Consider the following 19,675-nt stretch of genomic DNA (forward strand, 5'->3'; position numbering starts at 1 on the left):
AACTTTTTATGTTTCCATAGACAAATGTTTGTACAACCAAAAATCCACAAGGTTTTTGACAACCTTGATGTGCAAGAATTGAGTGCACATGTCAGATTTTATTGGGAAGTTTCTCTATTTCACTCTTGATACAAACAGGCTCAAATACAGTACCGCATATAAATACATAGACCGAAGATTCTCTTATATAAATTTGCTTGTCTGCACTTGTTGCTATTTTGTTGCTGTGATGACAGAATTTCAGTTATGATCAGAAGGAGACACCCAGGATTCACCAAGCCTTAAAGACTTCTAGAACCTGGAAACTAACAGAATACCAGCATCACTGGCTTCAGTGGCAGAGGTTTTACATTTCAGTTTACTAAGAGAGTGTCAACCCCAGAAAAAGGGCCCCGCTTCAAAATCAACACCTTCAAGATGAAGTGAAATTTGCAGTTGCAGACAAGCCGAATGCCTCCTGCAGACATTTTTATGCTGACGCAAAGAATGAGCTGCTTGCCCTCAATGACAAGAAGTAAATTGGAAGAAGATGAGATTTTCAAACCCAAGAACACTGCGAAGCACATGCAAAGCATGGTGGTAGCATCATGCTACAGGACTGAGAACTACTGTATCTCCAATTTTTCTACCTCATCTATGCTGGTGCTCCATCATGTCTCCAAACACTGGAACCCAAAAATTGGTTTGGAAATGAAGAACATGGGCAAACATTATCCTTCTAAACAGGTTCTGACCTCAACACATCTGTAAATTTGTGAAGTAAACCTGTGTTTGTGATAGAAAAACAGACAATTAGAATTAGACTGATCAACTATGCAGCCAAAATCTGGCTAAAGGCCAAGAACACTGTACAAGCTGCTTAGTTTTCAGCTGCTCTAAGTGCAGCTTGCTCAGGAAGCTTTGGTCAAACATGAGTAAATATAAAGTTGAAGCTGTATGTATAGCTCGGAGCCTATGTGGATTTTTGAAAATGATCAAATTCACACTTGTGTACCTCCTCCTTATTTAGAAAAATAGATCACAGTTGGATGCTGCATAGTCATTTCACCTGAGAATTATAATAACTTAAATAAAATACTCAAATTTCCAAGCAGATCTGACACCAACTTCCACAATAATTGTAAGTTGAATTTGGATTGCTGTCGTCTTATAGATTCATTTGGATTAAGCGCGTTTCCAAACCTGCTTTTGAAATGAGTTGCAAGTTTGGCCATAAAATCTTTGTCTGACATTTAAGATAAAGATGAGTGAGGGTGGGGCTCAGACAGGATCGAAAAGTCATTAGTCTGACTTTATTTTGGCATGTATCGACATGATTCCCATCAGCTTACCACAATGCAATACCTCATTACGTCCTCATGAACAAATTCATTGCTTTAAACAAATCAGTCATTATTCACAATATGCTGAATTCAATCATTTTTGCACCAAATCATTGATGACACGAGGGAGTTGGAGCGACGGCATTCTGATGTGCAGGGGGACAATGTGGGGATTTACCATATGTTACATGTGCTGAGATTAGAATGCTAAATATTTAGTGATTAGACAAACATCAGGGATATTCAGATTCATTAAAAAAAAGTGTTTTCAAAGCACAAACAGAACTTCCACACCGTTTCAAAGATCAATTACGTCTCAGCAAAAGATGGTTTAGTTAGAGTTGGCTCTTTGTTAGGCAGAACACAGCAGATATGAGCTTCTTCCCTGGCTTGTGTTTTGTTCTATTGCAGGTGGTCTTTGCAAGACGTCTAATTATTCCAATAAAAAAAGCTGCCTTGTTTTCCTTCCTCTCTCTCGCACTTTGACTTCACTGCATTATTACTTTCTGTAATGAGGTGAAAACACTCTGCTCTGAACTGCACTTGGAAAACAGTCACACAACACCACATTCAATCTAAACTCCATCCTGTGCCCTGAGCCACTTGATCAAAACCAATAACATTGCATTTCAACAAGATGGGATGTTTAAGAACTGGACTGTGTTCTTTTCAAGTGGAAAAAAAAAGTGAACGCAGAGACAAGGCCAAGACCAGCAATGAGACGGTACACACATATCTGTACTCTCTTAAAGCAAACATGGTCAAATATTATAGGGGGACTGCACAGCATATTGAAAAACATGCAATTGTGCAAAGTTTGTTGAATATTGTCATAACAACATTGTCATTGTTTTATTAACCAAAGTTCTCCTTCAAATGCTTTTTTCTTTTCAATATTTTTTCTGTCCCTAAAATTGTATTTGTTGCTACAGTTTCTAAAAATATATATTTCATAAAGCCACATATAAGAGCAGCAAGCAACAGGTAAAGATGTCAGCAAAAAAAATATATATATATATATCACAGACACATGGAGTTAGCTCTGGGTATTGATCACTTAAAGTATCATTTATCGTGATAAATTTCTCATCATAAAAAAATATATATTTATCGTTGCCACAATAAATTGCTATTAATGATGTTAAAAATCCCTACAACTGCCCATAATGTTGAGGGTGGAGATTTTACCATTGTCTCAGCTTTTTGCTCAATGAGAGTGTCAATAAATATAAATAAACTTTAAAAATATTATTAAGTGCAGTAAATGTGAGCAGCTTAGTCATACAAACCACTTTTTATTTTAAAATGGTGTCCTAAAGAAGTGGATTTCAAATGGGATTTTTCTATATACAGTCACACCTTACAGTTACCTAAACAAAATAATAAATAGATTTTATTCACACTTTTTTTTTTATCTCAAAGTATCACAAAATATTGTGATAAAACTTTCAGTCCATATCGCCCTTGGTGTTAACAGAAAAGTCAGCCTCCTTTCGGTCAAAAGTTTTTTTTTTTTTTGTTTTGTTTTTTCTAACTCAGAAAAATCATTGACAAATCCAAGATCCAAACTGAAATAAACATTTTTGGAAAAATTGGCTGAATAATAAAAAATAAATGAATAAATAATTACCTATTACCTATTGATTACCTATTTCTAAATGTTGGCATCTGTTTTAAATAAATAAATAAAGCAGAAAACATAATTTTCTCCACTATTCAAGAGCTGAATAATACCACTGTGAATAGTATTGTTTGGAAAAGTTTGTAGAAGACATTTTAATCCTGGTGTATAAACAGCAGAAATTTTCACAGAATGAAAACAAAATATTTCCATTGTAGCTTCAGCTGCCTTTTATACACAAGAAGTAAAAATCTAACCTTGCAGTCAGCAATGTCACTTGAAAACCTGACATATCACAAACAACGAATCCTCAACGACTACAAAGCCGACACAAAAGTGGATGGAAGTGGATACGTGAACACCATATCATCTTGAACGCGGAAAAACTAACAGAAGGGTTTTTGACGAGAGCGCAGGCTCAATAGATCTGTGACGAGTCTGAATGAACAGGAGCCTCTGCTTCTCCGTCTTTCCCCTGAACAATGTATCATTGAGGGATGCTTAAGAGGTCCTGTCAACAGGTAGTTCAACTTTCAGTTCATCCCCACTGATCAGTTGGAGCCCTCCTGACAGCGAGAAAAGAAAGACACCGGGAGGGAGCGAAAAAGACAGAAAGAAAAATGTTGTGGATCTTTTTATCCGTCCGTCGCTCTGACAGCCTCGCAGGAGATGCCAAGGGAGGAAGATCAATGCGGGACAAGCGGATTCCCACAGTTCATTGTTCCGGGCCAGCCAAATCATCTTCCCAAGACAGACGGGAGCTCAAAGCTTCCCTTTATGATAACCATTTTGGTTATTATTCCCACTATGATGATGATGACCTGCAGATGTCTCCGTCTCTGTCTGTGACTGAGTGTGTGTGTGTGTGTGCGTGTGTGTGTGTGTGTGTGCGTGTGTGTGTGTGTGTGTGTGTGTGTGTGTGTGTGTGTGTGTGTGTGTGTGTGTGTGTGTGTGTGTGTGTGTGTGTGTGTGTGTGTGTGGAAGGGTTGTGTGGATGTACATCTGTGAACACCTCTCCCCTTCTGAGTGCGCTACAATAGAGGTCAGAGAGGCAGACCCCTGCAGTGGAGAACAAAGCCCAGCAACGAGCTAAGGATTAACACTGTCAAACATTTGTTAAGCAGACTGTCTCAGTTTAGAGAAGTTATGGCAGGAATCCTCACGTGTAGAACAGTGGAACAGTGGATCCCACAGTTCCCTCAAACAACAACAAAGTCCAGGGTTCAAATCTTGCCAAGGCTTTTCTTTGGGAAATGTGCAGGTTTATTGGTTCTAGTCTGGTTTCCTCAAACAGTCCAAAAAACATTTATTCAAGTTGTTGACTTGAACACAGCAGTTTTCAGGTTGACTGGAATCAGTGAACTGACCGTACTTAGTAGTGAGAAGACACACTCTTTGGTGTGGATGTTAAAGCTGAAGAAGGAAGCACATTGAAGTAACGAGCTGTTTCAACAGGAAGGCTAAATGCAGTTAGCAAGGTAGTGCTGTACTGCAGCAAAAAATTGGCAGCTTTTTAGTCAACTCAGAATTAAGGAAACAGGCAAAATCTCTATGATATACACACACATACGCACATTTAAAAAGTCAACACATTGTCACACACAGCCACTGCTGATGACCAATGATATTAAACAGGGTATGAAGGTAGATGAGGGATCTATCTATCAGTCTTTTTATGAGTTTCTGTTCTTCAGCTTTTAACACAAAAACAGAACCCCGAGCCACGGCGACATGTACAACCCCTTTAGGGTCAGTGTGAGACTGAAGAGACTGCTGGAGAGTTGAGTGCGGTTCCATCTTCTTTTCAGGTGACAGTATTGAAAAAGAGACAAATAGAAAGAGAAAAGCGGTTGAATGTCAATCTGGCCTAAATAACAGAATACCAGAAATAATTGCTGTTTTCTTCTACTCGGTACTGGGCAATTTCTGGTGGAGTTTTGCATAATGACTCCAGTTGAGGAGGAGTGGGGGTGGCTTTGGAGGTAATAATGGTGGGTATGTGGCAGCGGTAGAGGTGGTGGTAAGGGGAGGGGTTGTTGTGACAGGTGCTGAAATCCAGCTAAGGAGGAAGGGGAGACAAAGGTTCAGTTTACAAGAGGAGACTTTAATTGTTACACAGCTAATTAAGAGAAGAAGGATCTTTTTTTGCACTCCCGACTATTTACCGCGAGCTGTGTGTGCGCGTGTGCTGAGAGGTAAATTGTGCCTTTAAACCAAGCGAGTCTATAGCGAAGCCTCACACTGTGTGTGTGTGCGTGAGTGTGTGTGTGTGTCTGTGATAGTTGTGTGTGTTTTAGCAGACAGGATAGGTGCTGCCTCCACATGCAACATATCTTTTCACGGCTCCACTGCTGTTGGGAGTTTGGGACTTTCTCTTTCTTTTTTCAACTAAAACAAAAGTCTATGGGTAATTAGCTGCATTCATTACAGGAAGTGAGTCAGGTAATTATTTTACATCGTGCTGCCGATAATTGAATGATTCTTCAATGTCTGGAGGTCTGTTTGAAACTGTCCCCCTCTAACTCCCCCTTTTCTTTTTTCTTTTTTTTCCTTCAGGATGATAAGAGAGAGGCTGATGCAGGTACTGCTACCATATGCTCTTGAATGAAAAAGCTCTTCTGTCCAAGCAAATGGGTTTTTTAAATATTGAAACTCTGGATGTCTTTTTAATACGCCCGTGTTAAATCTGTCTTTATTCCGTCACTTTGATAAACTCCCCCTTTGAATCTCACTCTTCTCTCATTTTTCTTCTTCGTCTTTTTTTTTCTTTCTTGGTCCTCTGAGAAGTTTCAGGAGAATGTCAGCTGCCTAAGAAGTTTAACTATGCCATTTTTTTTCTTTTCTTGTTTTTTTTTTACTTTAAGAAGCACGTTTCCTGTTTAAGAAAACAAACAAATCTTATCAAAGCCATCAGGAAGTGGAGACTTGAGTGGAAATGCTTGTGCCTCCTCACATATATTACAGTATCTGATAGTTGCCTTATAAGTGGTTTAGTTCTCATGCACTTCTGATGTGAACAAGAGAGAAACAAGGACCACATTCGCTGCTTTTTCTACTTTCACTTTAAAGTTGGAGATGAACAATGATCTAATGCAGCACTTAATATAAAAGGAAACCGAGCGAGAGAAAAAGATTTCTACTTTAAGGCCAGGGTGTATTTATTACAGACTAATTGTAGCAGAGGAAGTGCTTTAGAGGGGTGTGCTCTTGGGAGAGGGTGGAGGACCTCAGAGACATAAGAGAGCATGTTTGCCTATCAGACTTTATCAGAAAACAAAGTGGTGACTGCTCTTAAGATTAGAGATGGGTTTTCATGGAATACAGAGGGATGAAATGCTTCACAGAGGGAAATAAAAGCAATGAAATGTTGATGGAAATCAGGGGGGGCGGTGGGGGGGCTTAATGTGCAGGAGGATGAAAGATGCCAGGGAAGCACCATTTACGTCAATGCCAGTGAGTCAAGGAAAAGCAACGATGATTAAAGCAAGCCGTTGGGTGACACCTAAATGTCCCCCCCCACACCACCTCCCACCTCACCCCTGACTGGGGTGGGGTGGGACAGCAGAATATGTTGTAGAAAACTCAACATGCCACACCTGAAAGCTTGGCTGAAAAACAAAGGTGCCACTCTGCAGGCCTATCAAAGGTTGAAGAAGTGACATAAGCATTTTTACTTCTTATTTTTCATTTTGAGAAGAATAAGATTGTGGGACGATGTGTGACGACCCAAAGGTGTTTTCTTGTATTTGTTCATTCTAACACATAAACTCTGTGAATTTAATGACAATGGATGTCATTTATTAAATGTGGAACCTGCAAAATCCCAAACTATCAGAGGGTGGATGGATTTATGAGCAGCTTCTGAGTATCCCCTACTAATGAGCTCAACAGCACATTTACTCTGAGGGATGCTGAAATACTACATTTTTCTGGAAATATTTTGTTTCATTTGTCCAGATTTTGAATAATTCACATTTCATATTCTTCTGGTTTTTCCAGATTGAGAAGGAACCCTGTGTGTTGTGTGCTGCAGGAGTTTAGTGACACTGGTGTCCTTGTGACAGTCAAATCAAGTCAAAGTTTGCTTATATAGCACATTTACAGCAGCCTCGGCTGACCAGAGTGCTTCGCAACATCACTGTAGATAAATTATCAAATATAAATAAAATTAAAGTTTAGTAAAAATAATAACTTCAGGGTTTTTAAAAAAGACTGGGTACCTTGTACAACACGAACATCTACAGTTGATTTGTTTATTTTTGTTTTTGGGGGGACTATGCCCAACATCTGACAAATTCACCACGAAAAGATTAAAAACGAAACAGAAAACTACAGAAAAGTATCTAATGTCTGAGGGAACCTAATGTTAAGGTGGGTACAAGGAAATGAAAATGTAGTTTGCTACAGCTATTTTTATAACTTTTTCTCAAGCTATCATTCTGATTGAGTTTCAATCGAATCAGATCACAAATTAGTCCGTTTTTTTTAAGTTGGTTCAAAGAAACATGTTTTCTGTGTTTTAAAGCTGATATTTCCATCGTCCTAAACACCAGATGATGTTTTTAGAGCCTCCGTTTCCATTGAGGAACATTTTGCAATTATCCTTGACTATGAACTAAACATTAGCTAATGAAAAGAATACAAACAAAAAGGAAACGATCTCAATTAGAAAAATTTGTATGAACAGAAAATAGCAATGAATTACTAAATTATTTTTCAAACAGTGACAAACATGGGGTGGGTGGACGGACAGATGAATGAATGAATAGGACTTCTAAAAAAATTAAATATGGACTGGAAGTCCAGAAATCAAATAGTTTTCCATAATCTGTTTTTATATTTTTTACACTCTACCAGAATTACATCTTTACACTCATGGAATGTTGCCGTTTTTCAAAATTGTTAAGTGACAATCGTAGGACACAGCTATCAAACCGTCCTCTGATCTGTCCACACCGGAGCCGATCCTGGGAGCTCCCAGTCCGAGCCAGCAGTGTGTTTTGTTCACTCCCCTCTGCCCTGTCTGACCTTCAGCACTGCCAGCGACTTATCTTTCACAACAAAGCCTATGACACACACACTCATTAAAAAGACACACATTTCTGAGCGCTCTGCTTAGAGGCAGGGTTCATCAAGGCAGTGGATGTTTACGATGGAAAAATAAGCTCTCTACTGAGAAAAAACTCATTTTGTTTCATTCAGATTTGCTGAAAAAGCATTTTAAGAAACTATTGAGCTACACGATCCCACACACACAAACACCCCCCCCCCCCCGCCCCCACACACACACGTACCCCCCTCCCCCCATACACACACACCCACACACACCCACACACAGACACACTTAATATGGCCTTCTGTCTTCACAGGGAACTTGCATTGACTTCTATTGATTTTTCATTCATTACAGTAGCCTAACCTTGACCCTTACCCAAAAACAATGCTTCTTCTTATGGGGCCAAAATTCCCAGCCCCATAAGAAGTTTGGGTTATCTGGAGTCAATGACTTCTATAATGTCCTCTGCTTGGATATTAGCTTGGATATTTTCAGAAGAAAATTGGGTCATACAGATGAACTAGTGAGCAGACAAAATGGGTTAAAAGATTTCTGCCATTTACGGTCTCACAAATGCTTGAATTTAAGAAACTTTCCCCACCAAAATCTCTTAAGTATTTACACCAAATTATGAATTGTGAAACTCCAATTCGTTGAAAATTCACATTTCTGCAATGTGGAACTAAATCACTATTAAATACTATTTGCAGAAAACTCCACAGAGAACAAAATATGTAGTCACTATTCATGATCTCTGTTCCTTAGTTGCCTTGGTGGTTGCCAGGGGTCAAAGGTATTGCAGTTTTCCTATTTATGGTGTAAATATCTGACTGACTCCAGAGATGGGTTGAGACAACAGTTACGCTAGTCAGCAGGTAGTGGTGGAGCCAGATGTTAACTGTCCTTAGCCTCACTTAAAGTCAACCTGAAGAGGTTGCAGAAATTTAAGGTAATCCATAAATTCATCTCCTCAGGCCAGAACACACCTGCAGTGTCTTCTCTGGTTCTGAACTTCTCTTGGTGTGTGGGCAAAGGTGGGGCAGTTGGATGGTGTGTGTATGGGGTGTGAGGAAAGCAGGGGGAGGAGGGGTATGATGTGCATACCCTCACCTTCCATCTTCCATCATCACACCCTACTCTACCCCCCACCCCTCCTCTCTCAGCCCCACAATACTCCCTCCATTCCTCTCCATATTTTCTCCCCCTGCATCTGATTAAGTTAACAATGTGGTGTTATTTGCATGCTGATTTTTCAGACCCCTCCACCCCACCTACTCTCTCTCTTTCTCTCTCTCTCAATTCTCTGACAAACAAGAGAGGCAAGATCAGAGTAATGTGATAGCACAGCAGCCAGCCAACGCAATCTGCCTCAAAGACCAGGTGTTCGCAATCCACCTCCCTCTTAATTCCTGCCTCCATCATTTCTCTTGTTTTTATTCCTGTTGTTCTTCTCTTTTATTCCCTACCCCAGTTCTTCCCCTTCGTCTCCTCTCATCTATCCCTGGTGTGTTTATGAGGTTGTATTATAATCAAATCTAGAGGAAAGGGAGGCCTGTCTTTTTTTATTAATTATAGGCCACAGCTGATGTGAATGTATTCCAAAAGCATCTTCAAAATAGGTCGGCGGTACAGTTTGCTATTCTTATCACATTTAAATGTCAACATGGTGCAAAGCCTTACAAATTAGTTCAGGCAGGCTTCAACCCCCATTTAACATTTAAAGCGCCATTCTGCAGGGCTCAAAGAGCAATTTAAATCAGTTTACACACATGCACATATGTACAGATATAGTGCTTTGTCTTTCAAACTTTCTTTTTCAACCCAGACATTAAACTGCCAACCTTTGCCTGAGAGATTTCAGCCCACCATCGAGTTGGGGAGAAAGACAAAAAAAACAAACAAAAAAAAAAAAAAAAAACAGACATATAAAGCAACAGAAACAATGCATTAGCTTTTATGAATAATAAATTTGCTTATTGTTCCGCACAGAAAAGAAGCTGGTTTGCAGCATGCCTGCATAAATGAGCTGTAGTGATGAATCTGTCAGAATGTTCAAGACTTTTGCTTGAATTGCAGTCTATTGATGACAAACAGCGAGAATCTGAAACACTTTTGCTCACATGGGGCATCAGCTAACCCCTGTAGAACAGCAGAACACAAAGGAGGTGTTGCACTGTTGTTCTCCATGTTGGTGTCTGGGCATACCAAACACAGTTTACTGATCTTATTGGCACACTTAGACTAATGTCCACAAGGATCTATTGATATAAATTTAATAAACAAATAGGAATCACGTACAACCTACAATACGACAGTTTGCATTTGTTTTCTCTACAAATGGAAGTTCATTATCATTCTTTCAGAAGTAAACTGACATATCTATGAATTAAAAGCTTAATCTTTGAGCTGTGACAATTAGGCAGGACAATACCAAAATGGGACAATCAAGAGCCATGACTTGAATAGGCATGTACCCAAACATAAAAGTACCCAAACTTTTATGCAAAGAACATTTGAAGCCATTCAATGGGGTGCTATGATGATCATAAGCAACCTCAAAAGTAGTTTTGATCAGGTGTAAGTGAAGTAAAGGGGTAATGTCATCCAGTCTGGTGCTTTAGGCGAGGTAGTCAAACCTGCAACTGTTTGTTCTAAACAAGTTGAGCGTTCAACAATAATCTCTCAATCCTTTAATATTACTCTAATATACCACAGCATACAAAAAGCTGTGGTATTCTGCTTTAATTTTTACTGGAAATGGATAAAAAAAAGTGTAGATTTGGAGTGCTGGGGAGTAATACAAAAAATGTTTAATGTTTTTAAGAGTATTAGAACTCATGCTTCAGGTACAGTTATAATTCTCAAGTCTAAAGAGTAATTACATCCCGAGACATGTCCTTATTAACAGCATATGACACTAGCTTATGCTAGTGTCAAGGGACATGTTGTTGGTATGTTGTGTTATTTTTTTTTTCTTCCAGAATTCAGTTGTTCGCAGTCATTATCATGAAGCTAAGGTAAAAATGAACAGATTGTTATAAACCTTTAATGGCCAAAAGTCTGTGAACATCACTGGCTGCAACAAGAGCTGCAGTTTAGGTAAGGAGTTCAAACCTGCTGCTGTTTGATAGTAGCCAACATGCTATCATGCTTTTAATCAAGATATTTGTTTTTTTAAGACCCAGGTCCGGGTTGAGTACCCTTGGTTAGTGTTGGTTAGTCTCTACAACATGAGACTAGTGTGTGTTTTAAATCTGATGTTTTGCAACTTGAGTACAATCACTGTAAAGTCTGAAACACACTAACCTCACTGAAGCTGGCAGACATAGATCAAGATAAGAATGAAGATAGGAGTCTTAAGAAATGCGCTATAAAAATGTAAGAAGCCTAAACTGTAATCCAGAACACTAATACACTTTTTTATTGAGTTAAGTCCATATTAGTTATTTATTAGTCTATTGTTACACTATATATGACTTTATGAAGCCTAATGTGAGAACAAGAGCCAGTGTAGGGGTCACCGAGAGATTGAGTATCAGCTTACAATTGCCCTCTTACATCAGCATAAGTAACTGAATCCAAAGGGCTAACTGGCTTACAAGAGACCCAATCCCTCTGACGGGCTTTCATCTACCTCTGGGCCTGACTATGTCTCTTTCCTATCCAACCCAGATGCTCTATGGGTGTTTCTAATATGGACTTGCTGAAATGTCAAAGCATTATATATCCTTTTACGCGCAGAGTGGCCCCTAAGGGTTTAATTGACTATGCTGTAAAGTAAGTTCGGGAGCCACGAGAGAGTGTGATAAAGATGAATATGTTTCATTAGAGGGCAAACAGAGCCTGATGGCTGGCTGGGCTTGGCACTGAGAGCAAAGCACGAGTTGGACGTGGATGAAAAACACATTTGTGAATGTAGAATTCAAAATAAAATTAACATGCTTGGTCATTCACTTCCTGGGTTATTACCTTCAGTGAGGTTAGTGTGTTACTGACTCACATTTACACATGTACCACTCCACTTTCTTTCTAGTTTCTCTTGTTTTGGCTTCTGTCTTTTTGTCTGAACCAAAAAAAAAAAAAAAAAAAAAAAAAAGGAAAACAGGCTGTACACACCTGCCCGGTGACTTCAAAAACTCATCAAAAGGAAACAAAAAAGAAGAAGAGAGCAGAAGCAGAGTGAAGGGAAGGGGCCTCGCTACCATCCCGCGGCCTCCGTTTACCAATTATACTGAGTACCTGCTGACAGGAGGGTTGTCACAGTGGCTGCTTAGCCACCCAACTTCCCTCATCTTCTCCCCTTCAACATCCCATCAGCTTCCATCTAATTCCTTACAGTTTATCGCATGTGAGGAAAGAGGAAGCTCATCACGTCTCCAGGCAAACAGAGGAGACAAAAGAAAACGTGGATGAGCAAGGAGACAGTTTGGCGTCTGGCCTCCAGACTCCAGCTTTGATTTGGGGAAGACAAGGAGAGGAGCTTATTGCTTCTCCTGTGCAAGAGCAGTTCAATATTAGTTTGGATGTTTAAAGTAAAGTAGTGAAATTGTATCACAGTTATCTTAAAGCAAAGTAATATAATGCAAATACAGTAACCTTGGACATCCTGTTGTTTTTATAATTTAGGTAGACTGGTATAAACTTGGCTTTTTTACTTTCTCATTTCACCATGTGCCTCCAACAGCCTCATCTTCCTAAAACTGCAGAAAGGTGTAAAGAACACCATCCCCCCTCCCAAACAACCCCCTACCACTGCCTCCCCATTTGCCTCTGTCTTACCATCTCAGAAACTCAGCCAGCCAACGAACACGACAGAGACAAAACATAACCATAATAGCTCATTAAAAAGAATGGAGACGACTTAGCAAAACAAAGCAGCCTTCACGGGGCTGTCACCAAAACTCCTCTGGTGGTACGTCCAAACTGGAGCTGGTGACAGGGAGGCAAAAATGTCTTCCTCCCTGCTGAAAACTTGTGTTGGCTTGGAGTGTTTTGATGCGTCTCTATTTGTTCTGCTACAAACCTAATGCATCTTTGAAGACTGACAGGCCATTGAGAGGCGCAGAGAACGGATTGTTCGTTCACCTTGTGTTTTCTCTCCACCAAATCAGACAGAAGGCACGGCTTCAAGTAGTGTATATCTGTAAAAATAGTAATATTTAAAATGGCTATTTCAGAAAAGGGAAAATGGTAATCTGCACAGTTAAATACTCCCATGTTCAGCAGAGGATTTGAAATATTTGGAAAAGAGAAATACATCCAGCCTTTCACTATTTAGTCATTAGTAGCCTCATTGTAATCTGCCAAAAAATTATATTTTGGGAAAAATATAGATTCTTTCTATTTTGCCAATAGAAAAAATTGTATTGGCAAAATATCCTCAAGATTTGAAAGATTATCCAAAAATAAAGTTTTATGACCAATTACATTTCATTTTAATGATTGACATATTTTTAAAAATAGAAAGTTTCTTGAGTTAACCATAAAGTGTCAACTGCCTAAATTATAACTGTCTAAAACAGATGAGAAAAATATTTCTTTACATTTAAGTTTATACTTTCAAAACATTTTTTTTTCAATCTAAGGAATGTGTTCAGTAAATTTAAGCTCAGAAGGGTGAACTTTTAATATTTAGTCATTTACAAAAAGCACGAAAGTCGTTTGCTCTCAGACCTGCCCACTTTCACCAATTGTTACCCCAGTATCAATTGAAGATTTCAATTTGCTATTTATGAAATTGCAATGAGCCAACAGTGGCTTGCAAGGTGGTGCAGTTAGTAGCACCGTCGCCTTGCAGCCAGAAGGTTGTGGTTCAAATCTGGTCCTGCAGTCTTTCTGCGTTGTGTTTCATGTTCATGCTGTGCATGTGTGCATTCTTCCTGGGTACTTCCTCCAATATTACAAAAACAGAACTGCTAGGTCAACTGAATATTTAAAAATTGTCTGTGTGGTGTGATGGACTGACAATATGTTCAGGGTCAACTCCGCCTCTCGCCCAATATCACCTCCACCCTATGACTCGACAAAGACAAGCATGTGTAGAAAACTGATGGATGACATGGAGCTCATTTTACAAAATGAACATCTCCTTATTGTAGCACCCACTAGAGTTGGAAGTGTACCAAATCAGGAACTGCTATGGCTTTCATCCACTTGTCATTTATTCTGTAAGCATCGTCAAGCCAACCTTTTTGACAGCTGGTGATGCGTTTCTTCAGAGTAAACAGCTTTTGAACTTTGGCCAGCGCTTGTTAAGACAGTGAGGTGTTCATGTCAGTCCTCTCATTGTCATCTTGACACTTGCCCTGTGATTATATTGGAGTGCTGCTTGTGTCTGACTTTGAACCTCCTCAGAACTCTGTTACTACTTACCAGGCTGTCCAGGAGGTTGAATTTAAGTCTAACAGAACAGACAGCAGAGAAACTTGTGAAAGCATCTGTGAGATTCAAAAAATGACTTCATAAAAACATAGAAAATATTGCTTCCTAAGTTGCACTTCTGCACACTCTTTACATAGCCATTCTCAGTAGTTAGTGCTGAGTCAGCATCCAGCACAGTGACAGCACAATCATAGCTACTTAGCAACCCCCAAGTGATTAAAAAATACTCACAGTATGTGTTAGTTTTGTGTCTTTACTGAATGAAGAAAGCCTGAGTGAGGCCAAAGGTTTTTTCTTTGGGTAATTTTAGAGAACAGGTGAACTACATCTCAAACATGTGGGCGGAGCCATAGACCTGATTACATGTGATGCTTATTAATTAGGGTGAATTCCACAGATGTGTGAGCTAATCTATAAATACCCTCCACTTCCCAAGAAGGCCTGAAATCCAACACGTACACATATAATATACCCACATATACCCATACACTCATACACGCACAAGGAATCTTTTCATGGAATGACCCAAAACTGAACTCGACAAGTTATAAACTGGGCCAAACCATATGTCTGTGTATTTTCGTATCAGACTCATTTATTCTGATAATAGCAAAAGAAAAAGAAGAGGGGAATATGAAGAACAGTGAGGTGCAAACTGAGAAGGAAACAACAATGGGAAACACACAATCCATCCCAGTTTTATCAGGACTTCTGAGACAGTCAAATAATGCTCAGCCTCAACATGATCAGTGCTCAATGAAATATTACAAAACAAATACAATCTTTTATGGATAACTAAGTGGTGATATCTTTTTTGTTTTGCCTTTGGCTTTGAAGAGGATCAGTGGTTCTGATTGGTAGTCTTGGTGCCTTGAAACAAGAACAAGAAATTTAAAGGTCCTCTGGTCTGGTGTTTTTTTTTTTTTTTTTTTTCTTTGGGTATTTTAACTTCCCCTGATAGTCCAAAAACACACATTCTAGGTTAAACTATGGTTGTCCACATGCCTGGACGCCTGTCTTGTTCATCTCTGTGTTGCCACAATGATGGTTGTTCTGTCTATGGTTTACATCACCTCTCACCCCACAAGGCCTTAACATATCCCATCACATCTGGATCCCAGTTGGACCTGCATGGTGCACAGTGGGGCTCGGACATAAAACGATAACCATCTCTATCGAGATATTCACGTGATCAATGTTGATGGAAAACATCTTATTGAAAGTTGTGGTTTCAACTTAAACTCACACACTCTCAGACAGCTAGCAACCACTTGTGTGGCATGCACAGCAGCAGTTTCATGTTGCTTCACTCTTTGGAGGTTCACACGTACACAAGGTGGACTCAACCTGGACTCAAAGCGCACCGACTCCCACATGAAACTGCTCAGCATGAAATCATGTTCACTTCAGTTTGGATCCAACACAGTTATTAAATCTGCTCATAATAAAAACTTTTAATTTAATGGTTATTTTAACGTAGAGACACTTAATATGCACTGTTTGCAAAATGACATTTTATTGTTATAAATACATCTATAGAGTAAAAAAAATGTAAAGACAATTTTTTTTTCAAATAAGAGGTTTAAAGTTTCCTTTTAAAAGTTTGCTTCTTCCAGCACTGATGCATTTGATCAACTTCATGCAACAACAGAGTAAGTGAGAATTCACTCTGCATTTGAACTACACTGATTCACATGCCGTTCTAATCTGTCATTGCCAACTTGAGGTCAGCTCCACGATGTAAGAAAACATAATTGTCTTTTGGTTGACGGGAACTAAAAATACACAGACAATAGCTCTGAGATGAGCAGAGGCAAAAAAAGAGGGAGGGAAAAGAGAAAATGTTTTGTCCTTCAGCTGTGTTTTCACTCCACTTTCCCATCCCATGCCAGTGACTGCAGAATAAACGGATATGTGAATTAAATCCCATTGTTTTAAAGAGATCGGCTGCTAAATTTGGGCGCCTGCGCTTGTTCCCCCTCAGAGTTAAAGAATTTGCCATTTTATGTTTGCATGTGTTATTGTCCCCCTCCGTCCGCCTCAGATGTATACATTTTACACTGCGTGCACACGTGCGGGTCTCGCCTCCGTGCACGTGTCAAGACGAGAGAAGAAGAAATACCCGTAGACATGCACATAGCTCAGCCATGCGAGTTTTGCAATTAGAAAAGACACCAAAATAATTATTCTGCAGTGCAGTCAGTCGACGTATCCTGAGTCGATGATGCACGGATCACGTGTTTAATAAAAAAGGTTAATCAGTTGTTAATCAGTGGATTAATAACGTGTTATTTTCTTTACAAAACCATTAATATTATGCCATAAATATTTAACATTGATAGGTTGTCTTCTTCTCTCTCTTTTTGGTGGCAGAGGCAGTGTGGGGATGGGGTTGATGCGTGCTTGGTGATGCAGCGCAGAGTGAGCAATATCCAGACATTAATGTGCATTAATCATGCTTTGGTGAAGAGAAATAAATTCATTCATGTTTATTAATACAACCTTGGAGAAAACAATACTCTTTACATTATTCACTGAGTTATTAATAAAGCATTTATGAACAGGAGGTCCACAAAGCAGCCACTACAGGGAGAAAGATGGGCAAATGAAAATAGGAAAAGAGGGCAGAAAAAATCAGCAGGTCAGTCCCAAAGCCGGAAGCAAAAGTTGTGTGTCGAGACTGAGGAAGATGTTGAAGGAGGGATGGAGTGAATGCGTGTGCACGTGTGTGTGTGTGGGTGAGACAGGTTCGCCACTGGAAAGCTGGGGGTTAAACAGGATTTTCTGCCCCCACTCTTTTTTTTTTCCTCCTTGACAAATTACCCTGCCCGTTTGTTAATCAAAGCAAAACAAATATTGCTTTTCATTCGCTCCATTTGTTTGAATGAACACACAGACATTCCCAAAATACTCTTTCCCAGCTCAAATGTAATTAAATTTTAGCCTTTAGTGAAAACATGCAGTGGTACTCCAATTAGTTGTGTTTTTGTCGTCGGGTAAAGACGAGAACGGCAGTGGGTGCGCCCCGGGCACCTCAGTGTCCTGATATCGAAGTGCGGCACTGGCGGGTTAAGGGGTGGGTCGAGGGGGTTGTAGGGGTGGTTGGAAGAGTTGAAACATTTGTCCGACATTGCTCAGGCACAGCACAAAGCCGAGTCCAAAGACAGAACATGGACGTGTTTCCAGAGTCTGTGAACGGTCAAATCAATGCTTAAAACACAAGATGGATGTTTTTTTGACATTTCTTCAGCTGCATTCTGTGGTTCATCCATGCATACATTATCCAATCATTCTGTGCTTTTCTTCCTCCCCCTGGCCCCCTCCAATCATTTTTTTCTTTGTCTTAAGATCCAAATTATATTTTTATTGAAGGACTTTATGGATCGCACAGCAAAATGTCATCCGTCAAGATGTCGATGAATCCATCCTTTCATTTAATGATCAGCCTACCTGATATGCATTTCACATGCCTCCATATCTCTTTAATGGGAATCAATGGAAAGCAAATAATGCTGGAAGCCTGTGATGGATGAAAAGTGGTAATATTTTGATACCTACAACTATCCTTAAAGCTGAAGTTTTATGTTTGCAGCTGGACATAAATCTGGGTTTAGATGCTTATTGTCATAATGCGAAAAAACAAAAAAATCTAATCAGGGACGGACGGGGCTAACAAGACATAAAAACAAACTTTGAAATGAAAAGGGCAGAAAGATAAGCAAACAATGACATATGAGGAAGATGAGATCCGGAGATGAAGCTTTAAAAAAAAGGTAGATCATCTAAAGCTGCCATGGTGAGGGCGAGGAGGGAGAAGTGGCCATTGGACATTGCTTCAGTCAAATAGTGATTTCATCATGTTATCCGGGGGGCGGGGTGTCTGTGACAGCTCTAAAACACATAACTTTTTACGAAGTGAAAATCAAATATTAAAAATGACAGGCCTTATAAGTGTGCTGAGTGAGCTCAGGTCACGGAGGGAGGGAGGCGCGGGCGGCTTGTCAGCTACTATCTGTCAGGGCGAATTAGAAACAATCAGGGCCGAGTGAAAGGGAAGGTGATTGTTATTAAGCGGCGGGGCCCTGTGAGCGGGCTCCCCAGATGTGGCCGTGCATATAAAAGAACAGGAAGCCAGCAGTTTAATTCAGGAAACTTGCCAAGGAAGGCGAGCGGTGCCAGAATGGGGTGCAACGGGGGGGCGGGGAGACAGAACACAAGGGGGATCAGGCTTCTTGTTGCTAATATGCTGGAAGTTATTTTCTTTAGCCCTTTGCAAATGTTTGCAAAGGGCTAAAGGTTTTATGCTTCAGGTTATTGATTGGTTTCCATATTTACAAGTTTTACCAGGAAATATAGCATGTAAAAACAAAAAGATGGAAACAGGAATGTTGCAAGTGGAAATATAGATGTGCATCGACAATGCAACCCCTAGCTTCATTTCCAGGAGATTATTCTTTACCCAGGTTAACTCCCTTCAGTGTTTCCACTGTGGGGTTTAAAACTGTGCTGCTGATGCTGAGCAGGTCCCTCGCTCTACTGTGGGAGAGTTAGCAGACATTTTGATCAACCACTGCATGTGGGAGAAGAACAAAGCTGTGAGCAGAAAAACAAGCTGGAATTGATGCTGTTACAGAGATTCAAACTAATATCTTAAAGTCACTACAAATTAAAAAAATGATTCCAATTTCTTGTTTATAAAGTCTCTTGATTTTCTTTGTTTTAAAACTTAAAAATAGAAGCTAAGATTTAGTCTCAAGAAGAAATTTTTAGTGTCTCAGAAACAAATGGCATGTTTCTTTGCATGTACTCTGGTAGATGCAAAGGAAATATACGGCGAGTGAAGGATGTCCCCAGAAATCTACTCCAGTTTCCGAAAAAAGGTTGCTGGACATTTGGTTCAACAATTTCTGTTCTCTCAAATGTACTAAAGTCTTAGAAGGACAAGACCAGCACTTTGATTTCTTTGTTAGATCTCATTTATTTCAAGATGCTCCCAGTCCCCTAAAAACCAAGAGGGGGATGAATGGGGGACGTCCTGTGATGGGTGCTGACTGGAACGGGAGCCAATTGATGGGTACAATATGCCGGTCAGGGGCTGGGTGGTGGAATTTGAATGACAGGGAGTGACATCTGCCAAGAGGTTTTAGCCTCAAAGGCGCACAGGCTGTTGTGACACTTTGGAAATCACACCGCCACAGAAACTGGCACCAACTCACAGGGAGAGAGAGACAAAAAAAAAGCTTTGCTTGATGTTTCAAATTGACTATTTAATTTTTAATCCAGCAAGCCTGATTG

At 39.8% G+C, this 19,675-nt stretch overlaps 1 protein-coding gene across 6 annotated transcripts in view; it reads right to left on the bottom strand.

Annotated features, from left to right (window-relative positions):
- znf536 (zinc finger protein 536) overlaps window positions 1–19,675 on the bottom strand; it is a 234,300-nt gene that overhangs the window by 120,165 nt on the left and 94,460 nt on the right. The window lies entirely within an intron of this gene.

The sequence above is a fragment of the Poeciliopsis prolifica genome, unplaced genomic scaffold (assembly GCF_027474105.1).
Source record: "Poeciliopsis prolifica strain line A6 unplaced genomic scaffold, Auburn_PproV2 SCAFFOLD057, whole genome shotgun sequence".
NCBI lineage: Eukaryota > Metazoa > Chordata > Actinopteri > Cyprinodontiformes > Poeciliidae > Poeciliopsis > Poeciliopsis prolifica.